This window comes from Tursiops truncatus, chromosome 16 (genome assembly GCF_011762595.2).
Source record: "Tursiops truncatus isolate mTurTru1 chromosome 16, mTurTru1.mat.Y, whole genome shotgun sequence".
NCBI lineage: Eukaryota > Metazoa > Chordata > Mammalia > Artiodactyla > Delphinidae > Tursiops > Tursiops truncatus.
The window spans coordinates 35,323,303-35,339,464 of NC_047049.1; the positions used below are offsets into that span (position 1 = coordinate 35,323,303).

Sequence of the window (16,162 nt, forward strand, 5' to 3'; positions counted from 1 at the left end):
TTCTGGAAACTACATAAATCCTTTCATTTAGTGAAACGTATTCTCATTATGAGCGTAACACGACTGACTTGCCAGCGCCATGGTGATGAGCCCCACTCTTGCCAAAGCTCCCTTGGCACATTGCTGGAAGAGATCACAATTCTTCTGAGAGGTTCAGTATCACATGGAGGATACACATAGACTGTTTGAAAGACAAATTGGTGGGCTTCCCTGGTGGCGCAGTGGTTGAGAATCCGCCTGCCAATGCAGGGGAAACGGGTTCGAGCCCTGGTCTGGGAAGATCCCACATGCCGCGGAGCAACTGGGCCCGTGAGCCACAACTACTGAGCCTGCGCGTCTGGAGCCTGTGCTCCGCAACAAGAGAGCCCGCGATAGTGAGAAGCCCGCGCACTGCGATGAAGAGTGGCCCCCGCTTACCACAACTAGAGAAAGCCCTCGCACAGAAACGAAGACCCAACACAGCAAAAATAAAATAAATAAATAAATTTAAAAAGAATAACAACCCAAGCCAAGCTGTAGGATGTTATTTGAAATTCAAAATAGATTAAGTCTCAGGAAGATAAATAAACCAAGTGCCCACTGTTTTTTTTTTAAAAAAAAAAAAGAAAGACAAATTGGTAATCATCTAATCCGTGTGCTGTGAGCCTTTTAAAAAATTACATGGAGGAGGCGCCTAGAATGAAAAAGTATTCAGCCTCTTCCCATTCTACTCTTCCTAGCCATTTATTAGGCATTTCCTGTATGCCAGGTACTCTGCTAGCCTTTAAAAAATATTATCTAATATAATTCTTACAACAACTCTGGTATGAATTATTCTCTTGATTTTAAAGATGAGGAAACAGGAGGTTAAGAGAGGTTCAAAATGCAGCTCATAAATGGTGGAGTTCAGATTTGAATTTAAGTCTGACCCCAAAGACCAGTTACACTAAATTACTTTGCAAGTGGGTTTGTGGTACATGGGTGGGCAGAGGCCTTTACCTTTAACCTGTGGTCAGATGCTGGTCTTATAGTCAACAAGTCCTATGGCTACTGAAATTGTCTTAGAGGTATGCGTTTGGACAAAGATTTTCCTTGGCTGCTATGTTTCAGGTTGCATATCCTGCAGAAGTTCTAGAATAAATTGGAATAGGAGTCTTACCTGGTTGCCTCAAAGCAGGAATGGAACCAGACTCACAGGGAACTCTGTTGTCCCAACTCATTCATTTACCAACGTTTAGTCGGTATATTCAGTGCCTACTTGCTGCTAGGCAACTGCAACACATTTGTGAGCAAGATACATAAGGCTCCAGCTCTCCTTACACTCTGGTTTATATTTTAGGCTCTGAAAATTCCAGAATCGTGCTGGATTTCCAAAGAGGAATGGAGTTTGCCAGTATGAAACTCTGTAGTGGAGATAGTCCAGTGATTTGATTGCTTTTGTAGACTACAATATTTCTTCTCTATTCCTCGAGTCTAAGTAAATGTCAGGAATACTGAAAAAGTTGAAACTGACATGTTTCTATCAACAAATCCATATTGTTTGGATGCAGAGGGATAAAACAGGCTTAGAAATCACCCACCCTCCAGGTATGCTGCTCTGCTTGTATCATTTGTGACCTATGTTGGTGCTTTGGGTATTCATTGGATTCTTAATGTGTCAGAACTGTAAGTGCAAATGCAGATCTCGACTCTTGTTTATTTCTGCCCTGGAAGGTCAGATAAACATGTCCAAAGGTTCTCTGCTAGACAAACATTATACTTGTTATAAAGAGTCTTTTTTCAGTAACAGAAACAATGGCCCCCTCCAAAAACCAAACAAAAGCCCCCAGAACTGGGTTTTCTGAAATCTACCCCTCCCACGAACCCCCAGGCAAGTATGTAGCTGACCATTTCTTTCTTTATCTCTGAGGCCTGGAAGAGGAGGGCAGTCAGCATAAAACTTCTACTCTGAGAGGAGGCTGGAACACAGTGGCTAAACTCAGGAATTCTGAAGCTGGAATGCCTGAGTCCAAACGGTCGGCTCTGCCTCTAACCAGCTGTGTGACCTTGGCAAGTTACTTAACCTCTCTGTGCTTCAATATTCTCCTCTATAAAATGTGGCTGATAAGAAGAGTACCTACCTCATTGTTGCCCTGTGAAGACTAAAGGAGTTAAAACATGTAAGTCATTTAGAAAGGTGCCTGGCACACAGTGAGTGTTCAACGGTAGCTATTATTGATTATGAGGTTCATTGTGTTGTGAATCTTCTTAATGTGTCCTCCCAGACAAATACCCGTGAGTCCCTACAACAAGCCACGTACTTAGGACTAGTCTGAGAATTCTCTGACCTGCTGTATTCAATAAACCACAGGATATGTCCGTGAGATGCTTCCATCTGGAGGGTCAAGGGGCAGATGGGGGTAGGAGAAGGGAGAGAAATAGTGTGTTGCTTTCTGTTGCCAGCACTAAATGGACCCTTGTTTAAAAGCTTGGGAGTCTAGAATCCTTCATTATAGTAGCCTCATCATTTGGGGAGGAAAGTAGGAAGTAAAACACAAGCTAAGGAGCTATACATTTTCCTTGTTGCATGTACTGGAACTTGAGGCCATTTGTTAGCTAGAATTTACCTAGGACTTAAAATGTGGCAAATTCTGTTTTGGAAACCGAGGTCTGTATAGTGGTTTAGGTAAAAGTCTCACTTAAAATTCATAAGACATTTGCACCTAGTGAGGGAAGCAGTATGTAACTGTATTTAAAAGCTACTGCTCTTTCTAAATTGTGCTTTTAAATGTTCCAGGAGCAAAGGCCCCAGTAAGGAATCATTTTTGCTAAGCACAGCTAAGCAGGCAACTCCTGGGCCCGGGGAGGAGGGCTATTTGAATGAATCAGCAACTTGGTTCCTTCATGAGTTTTTAGGTTGAGTCATGATTAATGGCTAGAATAGCCATTTTGGGGAAACTCTTGGGGATTTCAAAAGTCTCAATTTTCCTCTTTCTGATGCAGAAAAAGAAATAGAGTATGGAATCACCACAGGTAACACAACCCCCAGGAACAGATAGCAGTTTTCTTCACCCATAGTATGAATATTTAGTGAGAACTAGCCTCAATTTAACTCTGTCAGCAGGAGGACACACCCTGTGTTATATAACACGCAAACTACAAATAGTTAGGAGAGGAGCCCTGGCCTCAGGCATGGAATTATCTCTTTTTTCGAGAAAATAAAAATTTTCCTAAACCAAGGTTTAGTTAAGTGACGATGGAAACAAAATTTAGTGGCAAGAGGTACTGTTCTTCACCTATCTTTGTTTCAATATTATTTCAAAATACAGTCAGCCCTCCCTAACCGCAGGTTTCGCGGATAAGGAGGGAGGAGGGACTGTACTCGGCCATTTTCTAATATATCAGGCACTTGAACGTGCATGGATTTGGGTATCCATGAGGGGCCCTGGAACCAATCCCCTACGGATACCGAGGGACAACTGTACCTGCTCATCATGTGATCTTAGGTAAGTTACTTTCCTCTCAGTGCCTTAGTTTCTTAATATGTAAAATGAGATTAATAGTAGCATCTATTGCATGGGGGTCTTGTGAGGATTAAATGAACTGACACATGCAAAATGCTTAAAATAGTACCTGCTCGCTCACAGTATTTGCTTTTATTGCTATTACAATATACATTTATGTTTAATAAGTACTGTGTTTAGATGACCAAATACATTATGCTTCTGATAGTTCCTCTGAAGAGAAAAGTCATCAAGCAGTGTGGAAGTACACTTTATCTCATTTTCCTCTGTCAACCATGCCGAATGGGGACCTACTTGGTCTGGTCCACACGCCCACAGCAGACTAGGCTTTGGAGAGGAAGGGAGTAGTCTGTGTAGGGCTGATCTTTTATTTTTCAACCTATTCAGCAATGGCAAACATCTCTCACACACAAAGACAAACTCTAACTGAATGATTTGTTTTATTAATCAGCATCACTTATTCCCACAAGTATTTGGAATGGCATCAGAAAACCACTCTAGACTGTTACGTATGTATCCTGCTTGGGATGTTAGACGAGGATCTTAACTTTAGAAATTCAGTAGCACCATAAGGATAGATGCAAAACTCACCTCTCCTGTATCTATAATAATTCTCTACTTATTGTTCCTGGAGAGACACACAGGTTGCACTGTTCCTGTCACATCTGTCTTGAAAGAATGTTTGAAAGATGAAAATGGTAAAATAGCTGAGAAAATATCCAAGTGGTATCCTGATTAAGCAGACCACTGAGCCACTTTTTGTTTAATGGAAGCAGAAGTAGGCTCTTTTCTGCTTATATCAAGGCTTCCTATAAAGTGATCAAACATCCTTGTTTTCACCTTCTTGTCCCAGCTTCTTTGAGGTTTGGGCTCCTACCGAGAGCAGCATAACATAGGGAGAGGGAGTCCTATTTTTCTCAGAATGATGAAAGGAAAATAAGATGGTGAGTCAGCCGGCCAGCAGGCGGCTACTGCGTAGGGAACACTCGGTACTGCTCGCCCTCTCCTCCACCTGGTATCCTGGCTGTTCCTGAATTAGCTGCTATTGCTGAGTACAATGCAACAGACTTGATAGAGGGGTTCTAGGCTCACCCCACCTCCCTCATCTCCTGAAATTCCTGACATTGACTGTCCTCTATGGCTAACTCAGAAATATCAGAAACTGCATGAAGAGCATGGCTACTCTAAGAAGAGACTGGAAGCCTGGAACTCCCCCTGCCCAGGGCCCCATAATGATGCACTAGAAAAGTTGACAAAGAGGCCTTTGACTTAGGAGAGAAGAGATGTTACCTCACAGTGATGCATTAAAACGACAGAGCTGAGTGTTGCTGCCACCAGTGCAGAATTAAAATGGTCAGAGTTAAATGGGATAGAAGGACGTGTAGGGAGATAGCCAAGAGGAAAGAGTAATTATGCACAGTTGGTCAGTGTAATTGCATTTATACAGTCTGGAAGGTTTGCCACCGAGCCGTGTGGGGTGTACCTCCACTCAGCCTTTCTCAACTGAACACAGAAAAGGATTTGGGTGCCGATTTTCTCAGATTCCCTCAGGATAATATAGAACATTCTAGATGAATAAGAGAGACATTAATTTATGACATACAGTGGATGCCTTAGGGCAATAAATCTTAATTCTCTCAGGTTAAGAAAGTGTCCCCACTGTTCTTGGCATAGCATGTTTCAAAGATGGGGCTAGTAATAGAGACAGCCCATGGTTGGGGATGCCTCTTTGGTCGGGGGGTAGGATATGTTTTCTTCAACCCCTCGACTCAGTTCAGGTTTGGGCATATATATAATTGTGAAATGCCATTCATTCATTCACTCAACAAGTAACTGAATCTCTTGCCCTTTTCTAGGCACTGTGCCAAGAGCGGGAGTTAGCATGGTAAACAAGAAACAGACAAACACAGGTAAATGATACGCTATGTTGGGGAAAAACTCCAAGGGACCAGGAGGGGGAAAAATAATGGGTTTGGGAGTGTGGATGGTGGGTGTGTCAGGAGGTAGGCATACTTTAAAGAGGGATGTTCCTAAACATACAAACATCGCCTCAGCTTGGTAGAGTCACCTATCTGGCAGGTGGTGGTAGCCATTTACGCAATGTTTATGCATTTATGCAGAGAAAAAAATGTTACCTCACTGCTTCACAGTTATTTCATAAACACAGACAGTTCCTTCTCAGGATCTCTGCCATGGTGCTGGGAATCTCTGCATTGCCAGCACATAAGAGAGGGCCTGGGACATAGCAGGCATGCAATAATGTTCAATAACATTAATGGATAAATGAAAGGGACTTTTAGAACCATAGGATGTTGAATCTGTGGTGTCATAGAATAAGTCAATCCCACATTTTCTCTACTTATTGTTGAATTTTTGGCAATAATAAAGCATTTTCATTTTTTTCTTGATCTTATTTTCTGAAATCAAAAAAAATCACAGAGAATGTAAACTCCTGAAAAAAGTTGCATTTCTCTTCCATATAAAAGGGGAAAAAATCCTCAGGTTTCTGGTGTAGTGAGTATTATGTGTGTGTTGATTTTTGCCTGTGTTGCTTCAATTCCTGTCCTGTACTTCTGTGGCGATATGGCATTGGATATCTGACCTTAGAATGCTTTCCAAAACATTCTACCAATTTATTCCTATATTTATAAAGAAGAACCTTGCAATATTTTAGAGCTTTTTCTTTAAACAACTCTAAAGGCTTACTTGTGACATAATTTTCTCCTTTACCACTAAAAGAGCTATGCCAAGTGTATGAAATGATCATTTTGACATTTCTTGAATTTCTTTTACAAGAAAAGTTATATATTTATTACTCTGGTAGAATGATACCTAAATAATTAAATTCTAGAAGATCAATAGTTTGAGACATCAGTAGGACTGGGTGATGGTAAAATTTTATGTGTCAATTTGGCTAGACTATGGTGCCCAGTTGTTTGATCGAACCCTGCTTTAGATACTGTTGTGAAGGTACTTTGTGGATGTGATTAACATGTACAGTTCCAGTTGACTTCAGGTAAAAGAGATTACCCTTTATAATGTGACTGGGACTCATATAATCACTTAAGACCTTAAAAAACAGAAACTGAGGTTTCAAGAAAAGAAGGGATTCTGCCTTAAGACTGGAACATAGAAATCTTGCCAGAGTTTCCAGCCTGCTGGCCTGCCCTGTAGATTTTGGATTCAAGACTACAGCATCACCTCTTGCCTGAATTTCTAGGTTGCTGGTCTGCCCTAGGGACTTCTTTTTAATTGAAGTATACTTCACTAACAATATTATATTAGGGATTTTAGGCTTACCAACTCGCATAATTGAATAAGCCAATTCCTTAAAATAAATCTTTCCATATATATAAAGTAGGATATACCATATATAGGTATATACCACACATAGGATATATATATGTGTGTGTGTGTGTATCTCCTATATCTATATCTGTCCATGTCTCTCCATGTATATGGATATACACATATACATATATTTATGGATTCATATACATATATTTATGGATACATATATATATATGAATGATTCTGCTTCTCAGAAGAACTCTGACTGTTGCAGACTGTTAGGTTTGACTGTTTGATTCTTCTCTCCTGCAATCCAGTTGGACCAGGGAAAAATTGGTAACAGTTTCTAGATTTCTACTGCTCTGATGTGAGAGCAGAGAGATTAAAAAGGAAACCAAGGCAGTGTCCCACTCTTAAAGCTGCCCCCTCCCGAAAGGAAAAAAGCTTGGTGCTGGGGAGAGGAACACTGAGTACACCCATTCATTTGATTCATTTTGTTGTATATTTGGCAAAACAGAAAAATATGGGTAAGATTTTGAATCTTCCTAAACCATCATATGGGTCTGGCAGGTATTCTGTGAGTCATGGGCCTGTCCTGGAGGGAGTGGCGGTGCTTCAGTATTTCTCTATATGATGGGGCTCAAGGGGCACTGTCACTCGCAGCATTCATCTCATGACAGCATTTTTGTCATCTCTAGTACATGATGTGAAATGATGTGAAGAGGAAAACTAGAAAAGGTATAGTGGATATAGTTCTAGAGTCACAGATTCAAATATTTTGTAGCTAAGATTGATTTTGAGATATTTCTTGGTATTGGGGTATTGGTACTTGAGGTAACTCACCTTGTTCTATTGCCCTAGCTTGTATCTGTAATAGAACCAGCCAAACATCTGGAGATTCCAAAGGTTGATATCCAGCTGGTTGCATATATCATTGGTTGTATATCTCATTGTAGTATATACCATTTTTCACCACTACCCATCACTTCACTCACTGATGGTAACAAAATGTCTCCTAAATAGCTAGAACCAAGATTCAGAAGCAGAGTTTCTGTTTCTCCCCCATCCTCTCATCAATTTCACGTCATCCCACCCTGGACCTTCCATCCTGCAGCAGCATTTTTTCCTTTCTTGTCCCATGTTCTGTCAACCTGGGTGGCAGGGTTAGCTCCATACTCTGTCCCTTTGTTCTTAGGATTTTATTTCCATTCCCTTTTCCCCAAGACCAACTTTACTCCACATTTCTAGTAGCATACATTTTACCTACCTCTCGTGTAACTTCATTTTTCTTGTATTTATACAATATCTAAATAGACCCTGAAATCTTGATCACTGAAAGGCTGGGTTGGGGAAGGATAGTGTAATTCAGGTCGTGGAGTTTCATTCCAATTTTACAGAAGATAAATGGGGTTACATGTCTTTCCCAGGACACACAACTCCTACTACTTAAACTTATACCTGGTCACTATTCTCTAACTTGATTGCTGACATCAGCATAAAGAATGTTGATGTTTTATTATTCTAGAGTATGGAAGATTGCTTGAATTGTCTCTCCTAGATCCTTGGGCTGTGACAAAGTGGCATGGACATATATACACTATCAGATGTAAAATAGATAGCTAGTGGGAAGCAGCCGCATAGCACAGGGAGATCAGCTCGGTGCTTTGTGGCCACCTAGAGGGGTGGGATAGGGAGGGAGGGAGGGAGGGAGATGCAAGAAGGAAGAGATATGGGAACATATGTATATGTATGTTCTTTGTTATAAAGCAGAAACTAACACACCATTGTAAAGCAATTATACTCCGATAAAGATGTTAAAAAAAAAAAGAATGAATAATAGAACTAAAATGAATCTTAAGATATCTAATAGACCTCACTGCTTTCAGGTAGTTTCTAGACCAGAAATGGCAAAACAAGTTTAGACTCATATAAATAGTCTAATTAGTTGCAGGTGACTGCCTGAAAGCCTATGTTGATATGAATTCTGTGATCAAATCCAGGCTCTGGATTTACCATGATTGATTAGTGATGTCTGACACGGGCAAGGGATAGGAAAGTGCTGATACTCCTGATACATAACTTCCATTCCTGGTTAAAATCAGCAGAGATGGAGAATTACTTCTTCAGTTTAAAATGACTTCACACAATGAGAAAGGGTTCCTGGTGAGCAAAGGCAGGGGAAAATTCATCTTGCTACAGAGGAAAGAGGATGTTGACAAATAGCCATATTTTTTGAGTATGATAACTTTTCCAAAAATGTGCTAAAATAGAACAGTACTCTTGAGATGATTATATGGACTGTGAGAGAAACTTTAAAGCCTAATAGAATGCCTTTGCTTGTTTTCCTAGCTCAGAAGGACACAATACTTAGAGTGAAAATATGAAGTCAATGAAAATTGGCATTCTTCACAATTGAGGGAAGTTGATCTTTCCATGGTCAGAAAACATTCTTAAATTGGACTTTCAGTACTCTAAATTTAAACATAAATTTAAAAAAATACTGTTTTCCATTTAATGGAAAATCCATTTCCTCATAAAAACAGAACTTGCTGTTCTTGGTTCAGATAGCTTCAGAGACAGTTTTTTTTTTTTTTTTTTAAATATGGTTACCCTATACTTAGCTTAGAAATAAACAGAAGCCAAAATAAATTTCTTTCAGAGACGTTAGCCTGGAAATATGATTCTGTTGTGGCTAAGGTCCAACAGAACATCTGAAGGACTAATGATGTCTTTGTAAATGCAGGCAAATGGATTTACAACCCCCTTCATAAAACGTGCATAGTGACAGCAATAATAATCACACCTACTTTTTGAATAATAAGCCACCATTTATTATCATTTATTATTATATGCCTGCTTGCTTCCTGACTTCCTTCTTTCCTTTCTTCCTCTCCCCTCCCCTCCCAGCTCTTCCTCTTCTTGTTTCCACAAATACTGAGTTCCTATTATGTTTCAGGAACTATATAATACTCAGGATATGATGACATTGGGTTTCCAGATAGACAAGGATTCTGACTTCACAGAATTTACACTCTTGTGGGGAAAGCAGGGTATTCATTAAGTATTAACAATGATGTGTTGTGTCAGGATGGGCTGAAATGTCTATCTGTATCCTTTTTGGTGGACAAAGGGGAAATTTGGGGACTAGAAAAGAGTGATTTCAGTGTGCAGCTATTTATTGCTTACTACTATGAGGAAGGGAGAGGACAAATGGATACTGTTTTGCAAGGAATTGGGTTAAATTCATATTAATAAGAGAAATCAAACTTTAAAAAGGTATATAGACCAGACATAGAGAACAGACTTGTGGTTGCCAAGTATGGGGGAGGAGGAGGGAGAGGGGTGGACTGGGAGTTTGGGGTTGGTAGATACAAACTATTACATTTGGAATGGATAAACAACAAGGTCCTACTGTATAGCACAGGGAACTATATTCAGTATCCTGTGATAAACCATATGGAGAAGAATATGAATAAAAGAATGCCTCTATGTGTATAACTGAGTCACGGCTGTACAGCAGAGATTGCCACAACTTGTAAATCAACTCTACTTCAATTTAAAAAAAAGAAAAAAATGTATATAGACCAGATATCTTGATCTTTAGAAAGAAATTTACCTTTATCGTGGTAAGTTCTGTGCTGTCAGCTGGGTTGGATTCTGCTGTAATGTGGGGACTGCCAGGAAGTGGCTCCAGACTTCCTCACTTTCTCTCTAATCCCTACGTATAGGTCTCCCTTGATTTCAGCTGGGTGGTTGAGGGTGATGAACGTTATTGTGCTATTGGATGTTAATTGTTATCAATATTTTTACTAAACAAATTAGTCTGTCATGACTCTAGCTATAGCTTAAAGAGTTTTAATCAAAACAGCATACATTTGTGGTTTTTCAAAGCTGTATCTTAGTTTAAAAAACACAATGGAGGACTATTACAACATTGAAGATGAACAATCAAAGCCCTTAGTTTCTTGAAGAAGGAAGAGGTGGTTGTCAATGATGAAACAATGAATACTTCTTGGGTTGGTGCAATTTAAAAATATCCAAATATCTCAAGACATAAAACCTGTGTGCTTCTATCTTTTACTCCATGGACTTGTGTGAACTGGGATTTCTACATAATGCCATAGTGAAAATAAATATAAGAATAATCTTGGTACTGTACCAGAATCAGAAATATTCCTAACAGTTAGAGGCTTTGTAATAAAAGAAAAAGCCACTTCTTTTAGTAAAATATTTTATATCCAAAATTTATAACAAAAATGTAAGATTAAATATATAATTTTGATCTTAATAAATTAAGATGATTTAAGTCTCTAATATTTTTGTTACTTCATAAAGTAAAATATGCTGAACATTTCTAGCATCAATTTAACACACCTGAATGACTTTTCTTCTTTTTTTAAAATTATGTTCATTCAATCATGGATTATGTCATATAAGCGCCTATCTCAATGTGTTCAATGAACTACCTGTTTTTTTGTTTGTTTGTTTGTTTGTTTTTGTGGTACGCGGGCCTCTCACTGCTGTGGCTTCTCCCGTTGCGGAGCACAGGCTCCGGACGCGCAGGCTCAGCGGCCATGGCTCACGGGCCCTCGCCGCTCCGCGGCACGTGGGATCTTCCCGGACCAGGGCACGAACCCGTGTCCCCTGCATCAGCAGGCGGACTCTCAACCACTGCGCCACCAGGGAAGCCCAATGAACTACCTTTTAATCAAATACCATGGTCAGATGAGTGGTGGTGGCTAGTGGTGGGGAGGATGCTGCTTTAGAATGAAGGCTCTTCAGTAGGAGAGTAAGACTACTCGTTTCATAAGTGTGATGCAGTGGGATTAGAAGAAGCTTAGAGAGAGTAAACAATTAAACATTTTAATCATGCAGTTATTGGGGCAGCAACATAGAGGAATGAAACCAGTCCTTGATGGGGCCCATTGGTGGAGAAATCGAATCAAGCAGCACACACCTGACGTTGGCCGGTTCCTTCCCTCTTATGGCTAATGTATCACAGGTGGAAAGTTGCAACCCTATAGAAAGTTACAGAGAAAGATTACGCCGCAAAGTAGGCCAGGGCCCTGGAAGGAGAGATGTTGGAGTTCAAATTTATGCTTCTTATGCTCTCGACCTGTGTCTCACCACCTCAAGTTGGAGTTGGGAAGGATGACCTCTTAATTCTTTCATTTTATACCTTCCTTTGGAACAATGCAATCCATTGAAAATAAACAAATGCATCTTTTAAGAACCATTTTACTAATAAAATTAAAATCTGAACTTGTTACATAGTTTTTGCATTTGAACTTCACCTGGCATTTCCTTCCTGTTCTTCCTTGATTCCGTTCCCTGCCACATGGTAATGCAAAATGCTAACCTTGTATATATCTTTCCATGCTTAAGTAGCTCTCTTGAATGTTTCTTTTTGTCATTGCTTTAGAAAATGAGATATTATTCCCATTTCAGTGCATTTGGATTTTATCAATTAATAATTCCTATGGAAATTTCTCTAGGATAATTGGGTTTTCTAGGTATAGAGACATATATCAGGAATAACATATTATTTTTTTTTCTTTTTTAATGCTCACATTCATTGTTTTACTTTTTTTTACTTACTGGATTTTCTAGATGCTTCATGGAAATAATAAAGAATGTTGGTATTATATATCATTTCCTCTGTAATACTGGTTAATTTAAAATACTATATGACATTAGGATATCATATCAGCATCTGTTGATATGATATAAATATTTTGACGTGTCATCAAATTCTGTTTGCAAAAATTTATTTTTAGTTTTGGCATCTATGTTCACGAGGAGAATTGGTTCATTATTCACTCAAATGTTGTTTATTGAGCACCTGCTTTATGTCATGTATCAGTCTGGGTACTAAGGTTGTAGTATTTAAGCATAAACATCCCTGTCGTTATTGAGTTTATATCTAAGGGAAAGGGCTCTTTCTCGTTCTCCTCCCCCTCCTCCTCCATCCCTTCTTCCTCCTTCTCCTCTTCCTCTTTTTCTTCTTCTTTTTTGTTTAATACCTTTATCAGTTTTGATGTTAGAATAATTTTATCTTCCAAAATTTAACTGAAGAAATTTTCATCTTCTTCCTAGGAATGGAATAGATTAAATAAATATTTGTCTGTTCTTTAAAAGATAGCAATACATGGCTATGACCCCATCTGGTGTTGATGCGTTTTTGAATGGTGGATTTTAAATCTCCTTTCCAGTTTTATGATGATTGGAATATTTGAGTTTTCCATTTTTTCTTAGGTCAGTTTAAAGAATTTGTGCTTTCAGGAAAAGCATTTTCAAATGTGTTTTGAATGCATCGTAAACAGTTTCGTGATATATTCTCTTACAATTCTTTTAATTGCTCCTACATCTGCGGTTATATTTCCTTTCTCAACTCTAATATTGCTTTACTTTTGCTCTTGTTTTTTCTTATTCAAGGGCCTGATGGAAAAAATTATCTATTTTTTTCCTCCAAAGAACCAGTTTGTGGATTTCTTTATCTTTTTTCAATCCTTTCTTTTTCTGTTTTCTATTTTATTAGTTTCAGTTTTTATCTTTATTCTCTCATCATTGCTTCTTGGTTCATTTTATGGTTCTTTTTTTCCAATTTCTTAAGATTAGTACTTAGCCCCTTTGCATTATTCTTTCTTACTCATTCTTCTTTAATAATAAAGGCATTTAAGGCTATAACATTTCTATGAAGAAGAGCTTTCCCTTTATCCCATAGATTCTGAATAAATGGTTCTCTCGTTGCTTTCTAGATGATACTGATTTCTCTTTTATCGTACTTTTTTGATCTAAGACTTACTAGAAATATGTTTCTAAATTTTTCAGTGGTAATTCTTGTCACTTATTTCAAGTTTCATTGGTGTATGATCAAAAAGACATAGTTTGTAAAAATCTTCATTTTTGGAATCCATTAAGTTTTTGAATCGAGTACATGATTAACTTTTCAACATGTTCCATTGATATACAAGAAAAATTGTATCCTTATTTGATTGTAAATGTTCATGCAGAGACTCAGTGGTGTGCTGATAAATGTTTAACAACCAAATCTCTAGATACGATTTGTAGCACTTGTAGCATTTGTTTTCCATGGTGTATATACTCCCACCATGACCTATTTCTAGTTACTAATGTGACATCACTGAATATGAAGATGGGAAGAGATACTCACAATTGGCTTCCAAAAGCTGGTACAAACTAGTTCCTCTACCCTACCACATAATTTATTAAATCAACCTTATTGACCGTATTATTAAATTTTTCTGTAACCTTAACTAACTTTTGACCACTAGGTTCTGAAAGAATTGTATTGAAGTCTCCTATTTCAATTGTGTTTTTCAAGTTTTCTTTGTATATCTAATAGTTTTTGATTCACATGTTTAGCTGCAATTTTTTTAGTATGTATAGTTTGTAGTGATTTAGCTAAATTCCTCAATTATACTTTTTATCAAAACATAGTGATTCTTTCAATCGTATATAATGTTTTAGCCTTAAATTCCACCTTATATGTTATTAATGTTGCCATTTCTGTTTTCTTGTCTGGTATCTCCTTGCTGATCCTTTTATTTTCCATCTTCTTTACCACTTCAACTTAAATGCAAGTTTGCAAATAACAAAATGTATACAACGTAATCCAACAGTCTTTATATTTTAATAGGACACTTCAGTCTATTCACATTCAATGTAATGACTTTATTTCTTCAATCTTTGCATTTCATTAGTCATTTTCTTATTTCTTCTGTTTCCTTTTTCTTAGCCTAGCTGGTTTAAGTTTATATTCATTCTATTTCTTTCCCCTTGTTAAATTGGAATTTCTTTTGTATTTTTCTCTTTTAGTAATGGTTGTCTTCCACCAGATGAATAAACCCTGACTTGGTGTGCACTCATTGTTTGATGCTGTTTCTCCAGTTCTCCCTGCCCTACAGGATGAGACCATTAAAATACTTTCACTTCTCTCACCTTTCTTTCCCCTCTTGCTACCGTTAATCTTTTGGAATGCTTTTCGTTTTTCCAAATGCCTAGATTTTGTTATCACAATTTAGTACCTATTAGAGTTTTCCTTAGAGTATGTCCCTGCTATTTCAAAAGCCTTCTTTACCCCTTAGGTAAGCAATATCATGTAGTTTATCCTCATCTTTTTATGTCTGTATCTTCAGCTGTCAATCTCTATCCATCTTTATGTACAAATACATCATGTTTATTTTCTTCACTGCTCTTTTATCTTTCTCTTTTTCCATCTTTCGGTCAGTTTTTGGTTTCACTTATTAGTTGGTTAATGTTCCTGAGTATTTTCCTTAGATGGAATATATAGGTGATTCACTCTCTGGGGTCTTGCACATCCTGAAAGGGCAATCATAGCTTGATAGGGCATAGAATTAAGTTGCAGTCTTTGCTCTTAGCTGTAGATTTGATTCTACTGTTTAACTTCCAATGTTATAAATGCTAGTCTGATTTTTTTCTTCCTGTGTAGGTAGTAGTTGTTATTGTTGTTTTGCTTGGGAGCTTGTAAGATATCTCTCTTTATCCTTAAGAGATCAAAAACTTTATTACAGCATGCCTCAGTGTCTCTTTTTCTTATTCCTGTCCTTGAAATCAGAGAGCCCTTTCAATCTGCAGACCAAAGTCTTCCATTATCTCAGAAACATTTTTCCTTTTATTTGTCTAAATACTACCTCCTCTCATCTATCTCCCTTTATCCTTCTAAAATATCTGTTATTCATATATTAGGTCTCCTGGATATAGACTCTAAGTCTCTAAAATTTTTCTTCATGATTTCCATTTCTATAGTTTTTTTCCTCAAGTGTTTGGGATATTTCTTGCAGGCCATTTTCTAGGCTAGTAATTCTGGTTTCAATATGGATCCTCCACAAAAAAAGTGAAATGCTACTTTTGTTTGATAAAATTTCTCCTTTAAATTTATCCAGAGTTCCAGAGCATGGATGGATTTTGAAGTCACAGAACAGGTGTTGGAACCCTAGTTCATCCCTTATTAGCTTGTGACCTTGGACAATGTACTTGCTCTCTTAAAGCTCAGTTTCCTCATCTATGAGGAAGGGACTGATTTCACCCACTTAACTATAATAATGATTAAAAAATAGGAAATAAAGAGATTTTTTTCAAGGTATTGGAACCTAAAGAATGTTCCATAAATATTTCAGTGTATCATTTGATTAAGCATCAATATCAACTAATGTAAAATTGAAGCATGTGGGAGGAAATCATAAGGCTTTTCTCAACATTAAGTTTGTGTTTTTATGTATTTTTTGGTGGCCTTTGCATAAAAAGCTTTTAAACTTTGCTAATAAATCATAATGTCTTACATTTGTATAGCACTTGACAGTTTATCTATAGCCCTGTGCTTGAAAACTGGTATTATTATTATAATG

At 37.8% G+C, this 16,162-nt stretch overlaps 1 long non-coding RNA gene across 1 annotated transcript in view; it reads left to right on the top strand.

The window, feature by feature from the left end:
• The window catches only part of LOC109551126 (uncharacterized), an 87,924-nt gene that overhangs the window by 44,922 nt on the left and 26,840 nt on the right, over window positions 1-16,162 (top strand). Inside the window, exons 3-5 of the long non-coding RNA XR_012326995.1 lie at window positions 1,889-2,138; window positions 3,308-3,464; window positions 5,339-5,392. This is a non-coding gene — a long non-coding RNA (uncharacterized lncRNA). The remainder of the gene's footprint in view (window positions 1-1,888; window positions 2,139-3,307; window positions 3,465-5,338; window positions 5,393-16,162) is intronic.